At 37.6% G+C, this 18952-nt stretch overlaps 1 long non-coding RNA gene across 1 annotated transcript in view; it reads right to left on the bottom strand.

The window, feature by feature from the left end:
- The window catches only part of LOC111098335, a 472612-nt gene extending 455886 nt beyond the window's left edge, over positions 1 to 16726 (bottom strand). The window contains exon 1 of the long non-coding RNA XR_005367959.1: positions 16596 to 16726. This is a non-coding gene — a long non-coding RNA (uncharacterized LOC111098335). The remainder of the gene's footprint in view (positions 1 to 16595) is intronic.
- Between the last annotated feature and the right edge of the window lie 2226 nt (positions 16727 to 18952).

The raw sequence follows: 18952 nt of genomic DNA, 5'->3' as shown, positions 1-18952 counted from the left end.
ATAATTCTTGCATCCATGTCTGTGTTACCACTAAATTATTAGCTCCTTGAGCACTGCACTTCTGTTTATCCTATAGTAGGTAAGTAAAAATTGTTTCTTAATTTAATGATGCCTGCATCCTCTAAATAAATATACCAGATGACAAAGTGGTGGGAGTTATGGGGGGAGGTGGAAATAACACGGAGGGGGGAAAAGAAGAGAGTGAAGACAACGGTGAATTGGAAATCCCAACTGATTTAACATCTAATAATATTCATATTGGCAACTATAATGAGGACAAACCCAGACACTTTTGCTCTGCATTTTATAATGCCTTATTTTTCTTTTGGTATTTTTATTTACACACAAACAACATTTACAACAACACAATCTTCCTGATTGGAACATGAACATGTCTACCTGGCTTTCTTTTGAACAAACAGCTTGAAGAACAAACCAATTCTGATAATAAAGTAAATCTCCTCACCTCTCCTGGCCAACAACTCCATCCTTTGTTTTTAAACAATAATTTGATGTATCAGTACTACCTTCTCTCAAGGCAATGGAAGAAGACAAGAGCCAGTGAATGCTAATATATAACAGCATCACCAGTGAAATACAACTCACATCAGTATAGAAATGACTCTAAGTGGGTGGTTGCTGCCACATAGGAAAAGTACATACTCAGGAATGAACTATCTGTAGCATAGGAGTGAAAATTTTTTCATAATATATTTAAAGAAGTAGTCTTATCCTAAATGCATTTTTAAGTAAGAGTCAGTATTCTTGAGTAATTCAGGAAGCAGATATTTCTTATGATTGACCCACTGGGAATTTTAAATTTTTGGAATGCTCAGGATTCATGCTTCATCATCTATATCGATAATTAACACTCTTTCAAATGTATTACCTACCCAGGCGGTTTGATGGTTCTGTTTTTTATTTTAAATAGAGATTTAAACAGCCCCACCATTTTGATTTGGTTTGATTGTTATAAACAGAATCTAGGGATTTTACACTATGCATCACAAATCGTGAACCTTTGCTCTCCGCCAATACTGTACTTGAGATTTCTAACACTTAGCAATTTTCTAACATCATGGTTTAGATCATCTTAGAAAGACCGACATTTATATTTTCCCCTTGTGATGCAAAATCAATACTTTACTGGCTGAGAAAAAGTGAGGCACTCCATTCATGTTAGACTGCTGAGTGAAAATGCAAACAAGTAGGCAGCAAATCTTTGCATGTTATGGAAACACAGAAGCTAAAAAAAAAAAAAAAAGTCTTGCTGATTGCTGACTTGCTTGCTGGAAATATTAAATTTGTCCAGTTTTTAGTTTTTTAAAATCTCATCTTTCTGCACTTGTTTATGAAGAGTTTTATCAAAAGTATTCATGATTACCAGACAAAATCTATAGTATTCTTATGACAAGAATTTCCATCTAAATTTCCATATACTTTCTGCAAAGTCAAATTCTTTTTTTTTAAATATTTCTCTTTTTTTGGCCAATAATAACATGATCAAATAGTAAAATAACATGCAGCATGTATTAGTGGAAATACCTGTGATGTAATGGAAAATCAACTAACTGAGATAATGTGGCAAGGAGGTCTAAAAATAAGGTGAAGTCTCTAGACCTTAGTATTCTCCTAAAAGCTGCCCACAAGGTCAAAACATTTCACTTTGGTTTAAGTGTAAAGGAAATTAGCTGCAATTTATACAGGAGAGCTTGAAGATTTAATTGAGTTCTTTAGTGTGTATGTTTTGTGATAAAAGGTAGCTGCACTTCCCCACAAAGAACCTTTGCCTTTGCTGCCTGCCACAGGACCTCACATTCTATTTTGGGGGGGAAGATCTTTTTTTATTTAAATTCAGTTAGCCAACAGTTAGTACATCACTTGAGTTTCAGATATAGAGTACAATAATTCATCAGTTGCGTATAACTCCCAGTGCTCATCACATCACCTGCCCTCCTTAATGCCTGTCACCCAGTTACCCCATCCCTGCACTCACTCCCCTCCAGCAACCCTCAGTTTGTTCCTAATAGTTAAGAGTCTCTCATGATTTTTCTCCCTCTCTGGTAACTTTCCACTCAGTTTTCTGTTCTTTCCCGTATGATACTCTGAGTTGCTTCTTATATTCCACATATGAGTGAAACCATATGGTAATTGTCTTTCTCTGATTGACTTACTTCACTCAGCATAATACCCTCCAGTTCCATCCACATTGATGCAAATGTTAAAGTGCTTCCTTGTCCAGCAGAGCTTCTCAAACTTAAGCAAGCACCCAAGTCCCCCAAAGGGCTTATGAAACAGCAGACTGCTGGGTCCCACCCAAACAGCTTTCTGATTCACTGGGCCTGGGGTCTGGCCTCGGAACATGCATTTCTAAGAAGTCTCCAGCGGCAGCTGACATTGCTGGTTGATGACCACATTTCAGACACCTCCATCTTCAGCAGGAGGAGTTTAGAGCAACTCAGAGGACAGCTCTGGTGGGCAATGAGTAGAGGAGCCAAGAGAGAGCCATGGAATGAAGCTGAGCCTGTGAGGTCTGAGAAACAAGAGACTTCCCAACAGCCATTCTGGGAAGGAGAATTAGTCTTAGAAAACTCCATGTGGTCAAACTGAACCAAGGGACATGAGAGTGAAGAAGACAACAGAAAAAAGAATCACAATAAAAACTTAAAAGGGAACAAGATTACTAACACACCAAGCCCTTCACAAATGACAGCAACTGAGACAGATTACAAGGAAAACCTCTCCTGCACCAAGAATATGATCCTCCTCCAATCCTCCTCTCCTGCCTGCAATTGGAAGTGATGGAAGCTCCCTTCTATAAACAAGCAAAACATGTGTGAATCTCAGTCCACTGACTGCAGTGTACAGAAAATACCATGTTCCCAATTACCCAGTACCTCAACTTCATTGCCAAATCCAAGTCCTATGCTAGCTGGGGAAATGTGACCTCGGTTATGTGTGAAGTATCCCTCTGACTCCAGGCCTGTGACACTGAAAGTTCAAGGACCACAGATAGGCTCAAGCATGGTGTAGAATTTAATGCTCTATGGTGTTCGAATACTGGTCATCAATCCACAGATACCGTAGCTGGGACATCATGGACCTTGTTCCATAGCCAGGATCTGTTGCTTCCTTGCAATACTATTACCATGAGAATCTCCTGTGACCTTCCTATAAACCAGTCTGACTAAAGGCCCCACAGAGCAATTCTCCCTTGCATTCTTGCTACCCCATCCCAGAAGGCAAAATTACCTACTGCATTAGGACTTACAGATAGTCCACTTCTCTCCATCCCTTGGGTTGGAGGGTGATCTCTTTCCAGCGTGTGTTGACAACAAATTCCTGAGCTCCCCACTTCTACACCTACATTTCTCTGGGGCCCAAGGACCCTCTTCTCTCTTTTACTTCCTTCACAACTTCCTAAGTTTTCAGGATTTAAGTTCAAATGTCTGAGGTTCCAGCACCTTCAGGAGCCACAATTCTAGAGTAAATAAAAGAAGCTGGTCAGGTATATATGATTAAGAGTGATGGGGAGTGTTGTACACTGGATTGAACCTTGAAGACATTAATATTACATTCTTTTAACTGTAGAGGCCAACAACACACACATTTGGGCCAATGTATAACCACCTTCTTATTTGTGATTATGGTTCAAGTTTATGAAAAACAAAGATTTGATGACTATTTCTTCTTTCCTCTTGGCTATTCCTGAGGCACTGAGTATCCCACAGGTACTATCTTCTTGAAGGTAAGATTCATGACCATCTGGTTCACTGTTGTATCCCCAGGAGGTAGAACAGAGCCTGGCACACCATAAATGACCTCAGCAAATCTCTTTTGAATGACTGAGTGAATGAATGAATAAATAAAGACAGAATCGAAACAAGGACAGTATTATTTTAAAAATTACACAACTCCATCATCTTTAGTCTATACTAATCACATTAATGATCAAATGCCATGTTGTACAGAAGAGCAGATGGCACAAGGATCAAATATGAGGTATACTTACAAGGTTATATATTATTTCCATGAGAGACAAGACCTCATCTTTGGAACCACCCACCATATCATTGGCTGTTCATGGTAGTAAAATCATAAATTCCTAATAAAATGTTGAATGCATTTGACTAAAGCTAAATTAGGCAAATAGGTTTATGTCTGACTGTGGCCTGTGTGGTGGCTAAAGGAAAACAGAAACTCAAATGATAGGGAGTGTTCTAGATTTCAGGACTTAAAAAAGTCAAGAAATAACCTGAGGAACCCAAGCTTAGAAGCTAAAAACTTGACCTGAACTAATGTGTGCTGTGCTTCTCACATTCACTAAAAAGCAGTCTAATTTGACTCTGCCTTGGGAAAAATTATCATTGCATTGCTACCACCTATTTGCCTTTCTGCTTCAGCCAGCCCCTGGAGGTCATGGTTTTCTGCCTGCAGCTTTCTCTTTTATCTGAGGCCATTCTATGAGACCCTGATCCACTGGAAAGAAATTTAATCGTCTGATCTACATGGCTGCTTCCACCTGTGGATTGCTTCCCTTGGTGAAGCATTTAGCACTAAGCCAGAAGCCCACAAGCTCTGATAAAACACTCCAGAGGAAGAGAGGATTTGCTATTGCAGCTGTTCATTATTTGTGAACCTCTGCAATGTTTGTCCTGTTAGTATTATCCAGTTTGAGGAATACTTTGGTAAGAGACAGGGATATTTTAAAGTCCCTATGTCCTTAAGCATGGATATCTGGGAACAATTCAGTGTTCATTCTTACTTTATAGCAAAGATTCTCTCCACCTATTTGGGCCCCAGGGTCTCTATTTCAATCAGATGCAGCTTATACGCTACCTTCACATGTACCACTGATCTCAAACCTCTGATCACTTGAACTGCCATTGCTGAGGGCAATGCATAAGAGCTGCAACCTACAGCACCATGTGCTAGAAAGATAGTGAGTGTGATGTGTGGTTAGGAGGTCTGGGTTGAGTTACGGTTCCATGACTTGCATGGATTTGTTTAATTACTAACTTCCAAAATGTATGTCTTAGTGAAAATTTAAGAAAAGAGATTGCAGGAAGGTTTTGAAGAGCAAATGAAATAAAAGTATGAGGAAGCCACTTTGTGGGAAGTAAGGAACAATGAAAGTGTTAGTCATTGCTATTGATGGTACTGATCCAGTTAGGAGAAATAGAGCGGGAAGTGAGAGGAAGATGGGAGTGAGAGATTAATTGTGGCAGCAGCAGGAAAGACAAAGGCAGAGCTCCAGGACTCTGTGATAAGTAGTAGTTGTGGGGCAAGGGGGATGTGAGTTCAGGGAACCAAGCCTGACTAATCACGGTATGATTAATCCGCTCGTCACTGCCCCAAAAAGAAGAGAATAAACACCCTGGTCTGCAAAAGAAAGGAGGTGGGAAGATGAGACATACACACACAACTGTGAGATCTCAACAATTTGTGTCATCCTTCTCACGCAGCAGGCCCCATGAAATCACAGAAGACAGAGGAAGAAATAAGAAATGCTTTTAAGCAAGGACGGAGAAATTACAAAAATTTGAGATGCCAAACATGAAAAATCTGGATACGATGTGCAATTTTTTAGGAAATTACCAAAATTATTTCAGGAAGCAAAAATAGATTGATAACCATGATAAATAATGAAACAGCTGTCAAAATGTACCCCTGAAATGGCCAGTGGGACCAAACAGATACTTGAGTAAATTGAACTAAATCATCACGAAATTAAGGATTGCCAAGCTGTTTAAACTCTTTCAGAATGCATAAAAATGGGGATCCCTGGGTGGCTCAGTGGTTTAGCACTGCCTTCAGCCCAGGGCATGATCCTGGAGTCCTGAGATGGAGTCCCATGTCGGGCTCCCTGCATGGAGCCTGCTTCTTCCTCTGCCTGTGTCTCTGCCTCTCTCTCTCTCTATCTATCTCTCTCTCTCTATCTATATCTCTCTCTGGGTCTCTCATGAATAAATAAAAATAAAAATAAAATTTTAAAAAAAGAGAATGCATAAAAATATTTCAACTTTCCATCTCCTTATATAAAACCAATATAACTCTGGTAGCAAAACTGACATTAGATAGCTCAAAAAAAGAAACTATTGGCTAACGTGTTATGTAGTTATAACAACTTTAAATAGGTGATAGAAAATCCATCTCAACATGACATTTTTAATTTTTAAAACAGCCAGGGAAATATATGTCCCTGGTAGAAAAGTTTTAAAACTGCACATATACTGGCCCATTTTATTAAAAAGGAAGAAAAAATGGCAAAGTACTTTGGACTTCAAAGTTAGGAGAGCAGACAATGAGAGAATCTGCTTATTCCAACACTAGATGAAAGGAAGAAAAACACATGACATAAACTTTGAGAAGAGATGGCCAAGCCAATAAATAAAAGATGCTTATTGGGTTCAGGAAGTCCTTTAACCTTATCTGCGTCTCTCAGAAGAAATGGTAGGGAAAGTAGATGAGTCAAGCAAGTCCTCAAAATGTTACTAATAGTTCTAAAAATAGAGAGAAGCCGGGAGAGCAGGCTGCTGGTGAGAAAGTCAAGAGAGCACCTTTGCAAACATTTCCACCAAAGGAACTCACAGAGGAAGAGAAAACTTCTAGGGAGTGACATTCTGCTCTCTTCCAGCTAGAGAGGAAAAAGAGAGGGCGCTAAAGATCTCCGGCAGTATACTACAGAGATGAAGACAAAAGAGCAGATAAATAAGAAAAAACTCAGAACTGTCTGCAAGAGCCAAAATGTGAGAGATTAAGTAGAAGTTAAAACTCCCCTTGGCCACCAGTTGACTGTTAATGGGGCTCCACCCCACAGGAAATGCTACATTTTCCTATTCTGATTGGAGAGGAAGGGTGAATAGATTCCTGACTCCTGGGAGAAATGTGTAAGTAAAACAAGGAACATGAGTAATCTGAACAATCTCTCTTTACTGGAAGCATAAGCTTCAGGGCATCACAAACAAGCCAGAAGATGTTTGAAGGACTCCAGAAGAGAACACATTCCCAGTTAGATGAAGTAGAGTGGGAAACAGGGAGTTTGCCCAAATCAGAGAAGAAAAAGCAGAGCCAGAGTTTCCACCTTCCCTACTGTCATGATCTGAGGCTAGAGAAAAATTAAGTGATAGTAACAACCAAGCCTCAGAGTGCAGCTCTGAGAGAGAAAGGCAAAGTGGAGAGATTTCCTGGAGAGAGTATCCTGGAGAATTAATTCATAGACACACTTCCAGAACAATTGAAGGTCTGGACACTGCCTGAGTTAAGCTCCAGTGAGATTAAAAGAAATGGCATTGCAGTTATATGTAAGTACGACAAAAATGCAGGGAAGAAAAGTGACATGGTCTACAAGAGGGACAGAAAAATCCTAGTTGGAAAGAAAACATATTCTAAGTGCTAAAGAGATTCTCTTAAATTGATTCATTGTACAAGGATTTAGGGGCAATATGAAGGAAAAAAAATGAAAGCCCCTAAAACAACAGGAGTAGGCATAAAAGAAGTCTGAAGAGATAACCGGGTACTGCAACTCTACTATTAGAACCATTATACCTGGCACCAGGGTGGCTCAGTCAATTGAGTGTCTGACTCTTGATTTCTGCTAACGTCATGATCTCAGGGTCGTGAGATCAAGCCCCACAAGGGGCAACCCATTCAGCTAGGCGTCCGTCCACTTGCAATACTCTCTCCCCCTCCCTCCGCCCCTCCCATTTGCATTCTAAATAGATAAATGATAGGTTGATAGATAGATAGATGATAGATAGATAGATAGATAGATAGATAGATAGATAGATAGATAGATAATAGATAGAGGATAGATAAAATTCTTTAAAAAAAACAATTACACCTCTATTTCATAGATTTGAAAGAGCAAGAAAGAAGCACTGAAAGTCATATTAACAGGACAGAGGAAAGACTTAAGATAATGTCAATATCAGAAAACAAGTTAGAAGCTGATAGAAGGCAAAGCTAGTATAACAGAAGGATATTTTATGCCTTTGGAATTGTGACTCAAACAAATGAAACAGAAGAAATATTCAGAATATTGGAAAGAAAAGTCCCCAAAATAAGAGAGAAGTTCAGATTAAAGAGCAGAGCTTCTCTACTGAGAAAAAGATACAGAAAGATCAAAATCACAACATATCCTAGTTAAGGGATTAAGATTCAAACACAAAGAAATAGGTTTCTATCAGCCATGCAGATATAAAAAGCAAGTCAGCTAAAAGGAGGGAAATCAGATTGGTTGCCGACTTCTCCACATCAATATACTAAGCCAGAAAACAGTAGAGCAATAGCTACAATATCTTGAAGGAAAAAAATTATACTATATCACAATATATTACACCCTGACACACTGATTTTGAAATAAGGGCAGTGGGCAGACACGTCGAAATGTGATAGAACTTAGGAAATATAATACCTGAGACCTTCCTGAGAAAAAATATTACAAATAAATTAAGCCCACCAAGAATGGGAAAATCATAGTAAAATGACTAGTTGAATATACAGGGCCATAAAAGAGCAATGTCAAAAAAAAATCCTAAGGCCAGAGTTGTGAACTAATGCCCACAAGGATAGGCAGGACATATGAGTGATAAAAGCAGATTGGATTCCGTGTATTGAAGACCTCACATTACCAAAAAAATATAGCTACATCCAATTTCATCTAAAAGGAATAATTTAGGGGCACCTGGGTGGCTCAGTGGTTGTTTTTATGTTGTGATATTAACTGAACTTGTATTGGTTATAAATTGTTCACAAAAAATCTATTGTCATTTTTTAAAAAATAATAATAAAACAAAAAATATGATTTCCATTCACCTGGAGAAACTTCATTGCTACAACGCAGGTATACATCATTCTAAGTATATATACACTCAAAGATACACAAGCACACTTATTTTTGCACACATATACTCACACACAAACGTACAGACATACGCACACACATAAAAATGCAATTTTTTAATGGGTTTATTCCATACTTAAGCTGCTTTTTCACCAAATAACATAAACACATTAGAAAATACAGTTTTATAATATCTTTTTAATGTCTGCTTAGTCTCACTTGAGGATATATACATTAATTTATTTAACCAATACCCTAGTTTTGAATAGTTAGGTTGTTTATAAGCCTTTGCTTTCCTATATACTGCTGTAATAAACATTCTTGCAGCTACACTTCTGTTCCCTTTATTTTTTAAGAGAAAATTCAGCAGAATATTAAAAGAATAAAACACTAGGATCAAAAAGGATTTATTCAGAAATATAATTGCAACTTAAAGAAATATGTTAATCAAATTTATCATACATGTAAATTTAAAAAATAATTATATGATTGTTTTATGTAAGTTTAAAAAGTACTGGCATAACCGTAATATCTAAAGCCCTTGGTAAAACAAAAGAAAACTTTCTCAAAGAATATCTATCGCAATGAAATACCTACTAAAATTACCAAGTCAAAATAACAATTAACTACTAAATAAATACACAGAAATCAATGCTTTTTCTAGATTCCAGCAATGAATACATAAACAATCAAGAGAAAAAAGATGCTCTTCAAAACGGTATCAAAATATGAACTAGCTAGAAAAATTTTAACGCATAAAACACACAGAGAGGAAATTATAAAATTTGCTTAGAGACATACAGATTACCTGAGTAATGAAAAAATATATACCATGATCCCAATGGCAAAATTCAATATTGTATAAAGAAAAACTATCCCAAATGAATGTATGCAATGGGGCTGTTTTAGAACTTGAATCATGACAATCATTTTTTGGAGAAGTATGATAAAATAGTGATTTTCATACATCTCTGGTAGGAAAGTACACAGGGATAAACTTTTTGGAAGATAACTGTGAAATGTATATAAAAGGCCTTTCAAAATGCCCATGCCTTTGCCCAATGATGACAGGTTTATACATGTAGAAAGATATATCCACAAAGCCTAATATTACATAGGAAGCAAAGATAACCATTTCACAGTTCAAAGAGTTCTGAGATCGGCATATGGGGCACATATACAAAGTTCATGAATATATCTGAATGTGTATATGTATATTCACACACTTAAATATTATAAGCAGTACAGTATAAGACAGATAAGACAGGTGCAAAATGATAAACATCTCTATGACCACATCATTTGGAGAAAAGGGTAGAATCTAATGATAGAGAAATGAGTCTACCATGAAGCTAATGAATCTTAAGCCTCAGGGCTCCTCGCTTACACATGACATTGCCAAGTCCCTGGGAGGGGCTTACCAGTGTGTTCACATGGTCACATAATTTTTTTTGCAAAATTTGCAAGAGTAGGATATTTTAACCTCAGTTAGTAGGGCTTCTGTCTCTTTCTACTCATTATCCCCACTGGCCCACTTTCCTTCCCTCCCACAGAGTGGCCATGAGTATTTGTGGTTCAGCTAAGGAGAAATTAAGTTGGGGGTACATTTGTTGGGCTTAGTGGCATATACTGATGTGATTCACAGTCATCTCTATCTTTGTTGAGTTACTGCTCTCCCTCACAGCATAGGACTGGCTTCCAAAAATACTGTGCAGTACAATGTGCCAATTCACTCTCTATCCTGACACAAAGGTGCAGGCTTATAGGATAGAAACATGCCCACAATTCACAACCTAGGAAACATGTGGATGGTATAAGCAGAAACAAGACTTGAAATGTACAGACCCAGAAGCCAGTCTGTGGAAAACTCTTCTGATCATCAGACCTGTAACATTGTAAACAGATGAATTGGCACCTCAGTATGCCTCAATTAGAAGTTTTTTTCCTGGCAGAAGTTATACTCGATGAAGCAGAGCAAACAATTCTGACCACAGTGAGCTTTTTTTTCCTTTCTGATGGCAATCATGAGAAATAGAATTTATCAGACTCTCTGTGTTTGTAGGTCACAAACCTATAACAGAACTATAAACAGGAATCACATCTACATGTGAAATTGCATATTTTATGCATCCCCACTCTGTGTGATAAAACATAAATTTCATTCAGCCATGTTAGAAGGAAGATTAAATTATCTGTCTACCTTAACCACAGAAAATGATCTTAGAAAAATTATTGTCATGTAAAGAGGCAATTAGATATTACAAAACTAAACATACTCTTACCGTATGATCCAGTAATTGCATTCTTTAGTATTTTCCCAAAGGAGTTGAAAATTTATATAAACATCAAAAACCTGCACACCAAGGCTTACAGCAGCTTTATTCATAGTTGCCAAATACTGGAAGCAACCAAGATTCTCTTCAGTAGGTAAATGGATAAATAAACTGTGGTGCATCCAGATGATGGAATAGTATTCAACACTAAAAAGAAATGAGCTATTAAGCCATAACAAACCATAGAGTAACCTAAAATGCATACTACTAACTGAAAGAAGCCAATCCGAGAAGGCTACATATTGTAGGATTCCAATTATATGACTTTTTGTAAAAGGCAAAACTATGGAGACACTGAAAAGATCAGTGGTCACAGGGATTGGGGACAAGAGATAAATAGGCAGAGTATACAGGATTTTTAGATCAGTGAAAATAATTTGTATGATATTATAACAACAGATACATGTTATTATACTTTGGTCTAAACCCATGAAATGTACAACACCAAGAATGAACCTTCAAGTAAACTATGGACTATGGGTGATTAATGATGTGTTAATGTAGGTTCATCCTTGGTAAACAATGTACTGCTGTGGTGAGTCATGTTGGTAATGGAGGAAGCTATGCATATGTGAGGGCACATAAGAAATCTCTGTATCTTTCTCTCAAATCTGTTGTCAACCTAAAACTTCTCTAAAAAAAAAATTAAGGCTATATAAAAGAGACAGAGATGATGCAGCCAAAAATAGTAAGGGGGGGGGGGGGGTAAGGCATTGTAGAAATGTGTCAGGGAGTTTATTAACACAGATATTGTTATTTTTCTGAATTTTATTATGTCTGTGGTAATTGTCAGCTTTTTTAAATTTTCTGATTCAATATGTTTTTTCTCATTCTAATTTTTTTTTAATTTTATTTATTTATTCATGAGAGACACAGAGAGAGAGGCAGAGACACAGGCAGAGGAGAAGCAGACTCCATGCAGGGAGCACAATGTGGGACTCAATCCCAGGACTCCAGGATCACGCCTTGGGCCAAAGGCAGGTGCTAAACCACTGAGCCACCCAGAGATCCTCTGTTTTTTCCTAATTCTAAAAAATTAGTCTCACACTTTCTAAACACTTTTGTAGCCAATTTTGTATTTGTAATTTTGTATCCTTTCTTTAAAGAGGGCTCCAAAAATTGTTAGTAATGGGCTCCACCAAACCTACATCTGTCTTTGCTCAGGGGAGGTAATTTTGAGCAAAATTGATTTTACAAAGACAATAACTAATACTATTGAGGACCATTATCACATCACCAAGGTCTCCAAATATCCTAGAAAGTGCTTAAAAGGAAATAACTTAAATAACTGAGGGTTACTGGGATCCAGGTGTTAGCAGGTTCTCACCTCGAGAGAGATGGAATTCCATGTTTGGTGTTTTCCCTCAGAGAGTTCACTCACTGTTCTATAGCCTTCTCCTCAACATAAACAGATCACCATCATGTGAACCACCTCTCCTTAACAGGGTTTGTGCAGGCTTTTCTTAAGCACAGTACAACAGAGCACATCATGACACAACAGCGTGTTCACTAAGTCCCATGTGTAATATGTGGGAAAAGATATTTAATCATCCTGTCCTCGTATCTTCATTCCTCTTTCCCCAAGACAGAGCAACATAGCACGTTTCTTCCATATGCTAGTCCTGTGGCTGCCCCTTCTTCACTGTTTCCCTCAGTTTCACAAACCTTAACAGTAGCATTTGAGAAAAGCTTGGAATGTCTGGGGAGGCTTTCTATCTTGGGAGTTGTATTTTGAGAAAATAAAAGCCGGAACAAGCAAAGTAAGCCATAAATATCTGCCAGTGTCCTGTAGTCTAAAGCAAATGTAAGTGGATTCCTGGCTTGCAAGCTTTTTTCAGAAACTTAGAATCAATGATAGAATGTAGGTACAAACTTAGGGCAGATCTAACTCTAGTTTCTTGTTTAGAAACCAATGAGCTCAACTTATCATATTCATTCCCTAGCTCTACCTCCTAAAATGACCATCCAAGGGGTAATGATGATACAGAGAACACTACTATGAATCATAAACAGATTTCCATAGGCAGATCTTTTGGGCTCAATTATATTTTTTATAATTATTTCTTTCATCATTCAGACAAAGTTTTTTCCCAATTCATTAAGGAGCAGGAATCTAAACACAGAAACAGAGTTAAACAGCAATAGGATTATAAAAGTCTCTCACTCGTAGTTTTTGGTTTATTTTTGCTTTTTTAATTCAGGCAATGAACCAACAACCAAGGCATGGAAAATATGATAAAGGATTTGATGTTTGAGAGAACACCAACCCTGGTAATCTTCTCAGTATATGCCATTACTTATATAAATATTGAAAAATTCAGGAGATTTAAGATCTGAACTAATAGTAGAAATGACCAATGATAAATAAGCTTATTAAAGAAAAAAGAGAATTACAGCATTATTGAAAAATTTTTTCCTTCAAAACAACAGAAAGTCATTCTGGAACTTTCTAACAATAGATATTATTATCAAATTTAAGTATCAGACATAAAAATGTTGCTTTGAATTTTCTCTGATGCATAAAAGCTAGTTGCAATTACTTTAATGTTTTCCAGGATTAAAACATCATCATTAGTGATTTTAAAAAAAGGTCAGTAAATTTATAAAATGCCAACATTTAATATTTCCTAATTCTTCAAGAGATTTCTACCAAATATTCTTTGGATTAGGTAATACCAAGATAAAAATGGCTCAGCTATTCTTTGGTGTATTTGTACACTTATCTTCTAGTATTTGACTAAAATACATGCTGTTATCTAATAGGCTTATGTGGATGTCTTAATTCATTGTATCTACAACTTCAGAAAACGATTAATGAGGAAGTCATTCAATTTTTCATAGGTTCCAGGACATGAAGTTTCCACCTGGGGTTGTCTGGTCTACCACTCTGCTTCAAAGAACACAAAAGCTCAATATCCAGTCCAGGGTAGAGGGTGAAAAACTGTGGTACATGTGGCTGGATGCCACATTAGGAAGCTAGTGAAGTTTTGAAGTTAATCATGTTCTTCAAATAACCTTCACTAACTATTAGTTGAGCATCTACTATATCCCTGCACAGTGCCTGAAGTTGAAGTTAAAGATACATAAAGGGAATATAGATGTGCAGCTAGTTGGACCTGGCCCCGGCACTTGCAACCTTAGCAGCCTGGGATAATTTACTCAGCCACTTATGGTCCTGATTTATACTTCATAAAACACTGTTAATAATATCTACTGGAGAATGTTGTTATAATGGTGAAATGAATGATACATGCATTAGCAAATAAACCTTCACAAATAGTTTCATTTCTTTAAAAACTCTGCTCAGCTCTGACTCTAATAAGAATCAGACTCAGTATTACTTTAGGGTGTCCCCAAGAATTCTCCAGAACAACACATTGAGTGAGGCCCACACTAAAATTGTCTTTGGAATTTGAGAAGAGAAAGTGACCACAGAGAAATAGAAAAGAAAGAAAAGGTGGGTGGGGAAGACAGAAGGGAGAGAAGCCAAACATCTTCTTTTGTTCTCTCCCATGCTATTTCACAGCAGAATATACCTCTAAATATAGTAGATTGCTATTATTATTATTATTATTCAAAAAATCTGGAAGGAGGGAAAATAATCTGGAAGGAGAAATTGTAGCCACCCTCTAAAGTTTATTCACATGTTTTGGTAAACATATCTATCCGTGTCAAAAATTACTGCAACTTTTTTTAATGTGATCAGATCTCCCCCTGGAGTAAATGCTTATTAATACATAAAACCTTTCAAAAGCTCGTAATTATCCATATATATCACACACACTTTGTTGACCATCCACGGCATATTTTAAAATCAAGCTGGCTTTGTCCCAGCAATCTACCACAAATATGGCTAACCAACAACCGGTGTGCTCTCAAGAAGCACAGATTTCCACATGTAGCACAAAGCAAAAGAAGGTAAAAGGAGCACTACAAGATCAAAGGAAAATGATTTGAGAATTGCCTACCAATTTTGTTTTATCTATGCCACTACCTTCTTCCCTTATTTGGATAGTTAAGACTTGTCACTCTTTGGAAGGTTAAGACTTGTCACTATCTGTCCTAGCACTACAGTGCAGATGACAAAGATCACTGCCAAGTCTGAAATTTGAGAGACTGTATACTGGTCCTCTGAAAACCCTCTAAGGAAAGTAGTTATTTTGCCTTTAGAACCTCTTGAGATTATATGTAAATGTACATGCATGCAAAGGCCTGTTGGTACGTGAACTTGGAAGAGAGTTCCCAAAGCTTTCCTCGCACTCTCTAAGGAGTATGATTTTGGCTCTTGATTATCAGGACCAACTTAACGAAGCTTCCTAATTTCGTTTTACTGATTGTCCTGTAAGCCTATTGTATTTTCAGAACTAGACATTTAGAGATGCAGAACAAGAAGAAAAATATCACTTAACTCAGGAATTACACAGAAAGCATGTGTTGCCTACAAAAGAAATCAATGTAATTTTTTCCTGGAAAACCTTAAGAAGTCAACTGAGTTTGTAGCATGCAAACTTTAGTTTATGCATCTTGTTCTTAGTACCTGCAGCCCTCAAACTTGTGTGTAAGGAGCAAAAATTTACTTGTGTGATAGCACAGATTTGTAAAAACTACAAAGCGTCCAGAAATGTAGTACCTTTTCTAACCAAGTCCGATTATAAAGCAGAAGACAAGTCTAAAGCTGAAAATATCTCTGCTTTGCTTGGAGTGATTCTTTGAGCCAGAAGGTTGGAAAGTATCTAATTAGGCATTACAATGTTCATCTTTGGTAAACTGAGGCCCTTAAAATTTAAGTGAATTTTCTCAAAATTACATTTCTTGTTAGTGACAAAATCAGCACTATAACTCAATTTCCTTCCTTCTAGCCCAGTACTTATAATTTAAAATGTTGAAACAAAATATAGTCAAATACAGTGTGTCATTATTCATGACAATGATTAATAATTGCTAAATTCACTTCTAATCAAGTTCGCCAAAACCTTTTCTCTGAATTTATAGTCATGAGTATGTACTCCAAACCACCCAACTTCTTAGAAAATGTAATATCTGAACACCCATCTTAAGTTTTTATAAACCAAGAAACTTAAACCTACCCGCTACTGATTCTATTCTTGTGACCTACTGCATGGATTTTCTTTGGCAGCCCAATAAAAACCTCACATGTTGAAATAATTTATTTCTGAACCTAATATCCCTCCACAAATTCTTCCATTTGATTAACTTTTTTTCTCTTTATCATCTCACAGACATTCTAACAGAATTGGAAAATTGCTCATTTTTCCAATTATGAGAATAAATTAAATGAGGTAATTTGAGAAGGGGAAGGTGGGAGAGAGAGAAATGGAGAATTAACTTTTATAATTTTCTTGGAGATTATATATGGTTCAGTAATTTAAAGATAGCTTCTTGGGGATTTTACTTACAATCTCGTTACAATCTTTTTAAGAGCAGGGTAGGTTCCAAAAAGCTGTTTCTCAATCCATTTGTTTGAACTTTTAAAGTAACCCTCTAGAAGCAGCCCCTGAAAGCCTTTGGGTCGTTGAGGCCCTTTGTGCCAGACTCTGTAGTGTTTTTCAAACCTATAAAGTTAAACATTTGTAAGAAAGAAGCTTTTTTCTGAGTGCAAACAAGAGACAAGAGTACCAAGGTTGCTCAGGTTAAAATTAAGGGATGTTTAACCAGGAACAGATGTAGGCATACAATTTCTCTCTGTTCCTGACTTTCAGAAGCACCTTTCTACCATCAGAGAAGCCAGCAACGCCTTGCACAAAAGTTGCTGGTTTATCTTCTCTTCATTGTAGTCACTCCAGAGAAAGGGAAATGAAATTGCCTGCCAACCCTGTCTCACATTTCGCCATCTCTCACCACCTCTATCTAATCCTTGGGTAGGAATGGCCAACCAAGAGTGGCATTGCTGAGATCAAAATCGGAGCGTTCTTTCTCTCTCAGAACACAAACAGAAGAACCAGGTACTAAGCACCAGATGATTAAGTACTGAATGAAATGAACTGACAGTTCTGAAAAGAAAGGGGGTGAGTTATAAATATTTGATGAAGTTAATGGAAAACTCACTAGAGAGAAGCAAACAGTGTCACTGTACACACTAGTAGACGTAATGTGCCCCCTGAGGCATTTTCCACTTAGCTTTGCCTTTTTGTACCTTTGCTGCTAGGCATCAGTTAAGCACTTTTTTTCTGATTATCACTGGTAGGAGTTCTGCTTCACTGTTTACATTCCTATCATCACCCACAAGCTTGCCAGCACTTTTTTGTGAGAAATCAACACCACAAAATTTTGACCTGCCTGACCCAGAGTATATCTATGAAGGTTTTAAAACCCGTGTTTACACACGGAAGTGCATACTCTGTGTAGGGCATCACCTTAGCAACTATCATGTAATCTAATGCTGGAGGAGAACAAATGATGACTATTTATTCTTCCTCTACCCACTCACAGTTTTGAAAGTCCAAGTGGAAAACACTTAGAGAGCAGCACCAAACCCAAGTAGGTATCCTGGCAGTGGTGATGACCTATTCAAATGTTGCTCAAATTTAAGGAGAACCTTAGAGCATTTTAATGCATTTCCTTTATACAAGAGGACTTTACACTTTATATAAAGCCCATGACATTTTATATAATTCATCTGGAGAATTCAGATGTTTATGAGAAATATTACATCGGTGTGGGTCCAGTGTTCCTGTCAGCTGGAATCTAAAAACCTAACATCTACTCTGTAGAGCACATCAAAAGGGTAAATACGCCAGGAGAACGTACTACATGGGAGGCCTGTTCAGACATCCAAGTTCTGGACAATACTGACAAGGCTCATAGATTTGGAGGGGAAACCCAGAATATTCCCTGAAAACTAAATAAATTATTTCCAAAGTTCTCTTTGGAAATAATTGAAAACAATATTAGGACAAACTATGGTCTAATATCAAGAATTAATCAACAAGAGAAATAAGAAATTCAGCCAGAGTAAGCAAACTGACATGATTTGAAATTCAGACAAGTCCATTTGAGAAGGAAAATAAAGAAAACAGACCTTAATTCAGGTCCAATCTCCCTGTCCAACTTTCACTTTTGATTTACACATTGAGAGCACTTCAATTGGAAAAGAATAAGGGCAAAGCAAAAAGACGGAACTGCCCGAGGAACGCTGGGAGGAATGGTCACCTCGGGGTCTTCTGAACCAGTCATGGGTAATTTGAAGTCCTAGAGAACCTAGAAACATACAAGTTCCGACCAAAGCTCAGCCTACGAAGCCTTACGGCGCCTTGCTGACACTTCTGGAGGAACGGATCCAATTGTGCTGACAGGGTTTTGCCAGATGAACAACGGCTTCCACATTAAGAACACATATGCTGTGCAGAAGTTGCCGAGTTTCCTGGAGTTTTTATGAAGGATTTCAAATAGCCCAGAAATAACTTTCAGTTGCCACAGTCACTAGTAGCACGGTGCTCCTTCTAAGCTAAAAGGCCCAAGGGCATTCAGACTTCTTCGGAGAAAGTTCTCAGCATCAGCTGAGGAGTTTCAAGGTGAGAATGGGAAAACCTGGTGCTTCCTGTGTTAGGTTTTTTTGAGTGCTTTCAGAGCAAACGATTCATTGCTGAAATCGTTACAAATATCATTATCTTCTCTTCCCGTGTTGAAGCCATGAGAACGTGGGCAAATGCCCTTCTCCTTAGGACACGATCATCTATGCTTCTCACCTGGGGATGATCAACTCTCCTCCAAAAGCCCCCCTGCCCTGGCCTCTGGCATATCACTAGCCATGCTA

This window comes from Canis lupus, chromosome 12, assembly GCF_011100685.1.
Source record: "Canis lupus familiaris isolate Mischka breed German Shepherd chromosome 12, alternate assembly UU_Cfam_GSD_1.0, whole genome shotgun sequence".
In the NCBI taxonomy this organism is placed as follows: Eukaryota; Metazoa; Chordata; class Mammalia; order Carnivora; family Canidae; genus Canis; species Canis lupus.
This window is presented reverse-complemented; position numbering and strand designations above follow the sequence as displayed.